Raw genomic sequence first — 2,625 nt, 5'->3', positions numbered from 1 at the left:
CAATCATTGACTTCATCAATCGATGGAGACATGCTAGCCTAAACTATAAAGATAGGCTCAGTGAATCTTCTGCGATAGAGATGTGCATCTAAGGAATGCACTGGGGGCTTCTCTACATCTTGCAAGGCATTAAGCCAAAATCATTTGAAGAGTTAGCTACTCGTGGTCACGACATGGATTTAAGCATGGCTTTTGCTGGAAAGGAAGGAGCGCCCATCTATGACCCTCAAAAGGGAAAGGATAAGCAAGAACCCAAAAGATAGGGTAAGTTTATCCCAAATAAATGATAACAAAGAATCCATGAATGTCGATGTGTCTCCTATAAAGGTCACCACAAAGGTGAGCAAGAAGCAAAGTGTGCAAATGACTTCTGGAACACGTCCAAATCAAAAAACTTTAAAGGAGATGCAAGAAAAGGAATATCCTTTCCTTGATTCTGATGTTACTGAGGTTTTTGATGAACTCCTTCAGCATCAGCTCATTGAGCTCCCAGAGATGAAGTATCCCAACAAAGATGGGCGGACTAATGACCCTAATTATTACAAATATCATAGGCTCATAAGTCCCCCTCTGGAAAAATGTTTTTTCTTTAAAGATAAAGTAATCCAACTAGCAAAACAGAAGAAGATCTTCTTCGACGATGAGATGGCCAGTTCTCATAAATATCCATCACTTTTGGCTCGCTCGACCCAAACCAAATATGTGTCAGAGAGTATAATAAGAAAATATTAGAGCCCGACAGGTCTTTAATTAATGAAGATGATGATGAAGGTTAGACTCTGGTAACCAGACGCAGACACAAGAAGATGAGTCTGCGAAAAGAGATATACAAGTAGCCAACCAAAAGAAGAATGGTAAAGGAACCAAGAAAACAGAAGTTGGTTGGATTCCCAAAGAAGACAAGGGTAACAGAGCTTCACCACCAAAAACCTCAGCGTCCGGTGACTTTTGAGGAATTCATGCCGAGTTGGTTTCATGTAAAGACTGCCCAAGTCAACCTTGAGGCATCTTGTTATAGTACCGCCAAAGAGGGAGTAAAGGGTTAGAATCTACCCATGGAGGTTTCCTCACCTTCCAAAAAGCTTTCTGAAACTCTTGGCGAAGAGGCACATGTGTGTGATTCAAAAATCACATTCACAAATAATGATGTTCTGCTTGTTGAGGCCCTACATAACCATCCCTTATACATGGTGGTTCAAATTATAGGAAAGAAGATTAATAGAATCTTGATAGATAAGGGGTCTGGAGTCAACATCCTGCCTATCTGCACGATGAAAGAACTTAACATCGCTACTAGTGAACTGGACGAAAGCCGTATAATGATTCAAGGATTTAATCAAGGGGGCCAGAGAGCCATGGGATGTATCAAGTTAGGGATTCGCATGGATGATTTTCAATCAAACCCATTGATGCATGTGATCGATGCCAAAACTTCATACAATATATTGCTTGGTAGGCCTTGGGTGTGTGGGAACAAAATTATCTCATCCTCTTACTATCAATGCTTGAAGTACCTTGAAGTTGGAGTGCAAATACAGATAGTTTCCGATGACAAGCCATTCACTAAAGTTGAGTCACATTTTGCTAATGAAAAATTCTACTTAAAAAGCATGTTGTGGATGAGAAAAGGGTTGAAGATATCACTAAGACCAAGTGTGATGATCTTGTATCTAAGAAGGTCACAACTACTGTTGAAAAAGTCGCCACCAAGAAGTCTCTCTCCACTTTAAATAAAAAAGGTGTTGCTTCTATGGAAAAGAAGGCAACTCTCGTTCTTCGTTACGTACCGAAGGTAAAGAAAGAGAAAGATCACCCATCGAATTCCCAAGATAATGTGCTAAAGGGGATAACTTTACCTATCAGGAAGATTGATGCAATAAATCCATCCTCAAGACTTCTGAAAGAGTCTGTGGCTTAAAATCTGCCACTAGATATGACACTCCCTATGAAACGTATGAAGGATGGCTTCGATCCAAATGCATACAAGCTATTTATAAAGGCTGGATACAATCCAAATGATCTATCAAGGTTGGGCAAACTTCTGTCAGAAGGTACGACCAGGAAGGAATGTGAAGGTCTAGGATATACGCAGCCACCTCCAATTCGCATCTCCATAAGAAGGGCAGTTAGCAACTACATCACTATAGAAGAAGAGTCCACTGTATCCAACAAAAGAGCTTCTTTCTTTGACCGACTTAGAGAATCAACTGCAAGAACTTTTGTGTTGGAAAGGTTAGGACCTCTAAATAAGAGAAAAAGCAACAAGTGTAAGAGGAGTCGTCAAAGCACGATGATGCACTCTTCACTTAAAATATAAAAGGATTTCCAAAGTTTGATTTCTTCTAGAATAAAATGACAGACGAAACTGGTAGTTTCATACAACGAGGTATTAAAAGCTAAAACTCATACCATGGTGTATATCAAGGAATGTGTGAAAGATGAAGAAAGTGTTGGCTCCCCATATCATGTTAAGATCCAAAATGAGAATGGGGTCACGTCTCAAATGAAGATTGATAAAGAGATGAAAGATACTTTATGGTGTCACTACATATCCATCAATGATGATGATCCTAAAGAGGAGAAAGATGTTGGAGATGCTCCATGTCAACTTGAAGAAGGAGTAAA

Source organism: Capsicum annuum, chromosome 9 (assembly GCF_002878395.1).
Source record: "Capsicum annuum cultivar UCD-10X-F1 chromosome 9, UCD10Xv1.1, whole genome shotgun sequence".
In the NCBI taxonomy this organism is placed as follows: domain Eukaryota; kingdom Viridiplantae; phylum Streptophyta; class Magnoliopsida; order Solanales; family Solanaceae; genus Capsicum; species Capsicum annuum.
The sequence above is the reverse complement of the archived record's forward strand: the minus strand, read 5'-3'. Positions refer to the sequence as shown.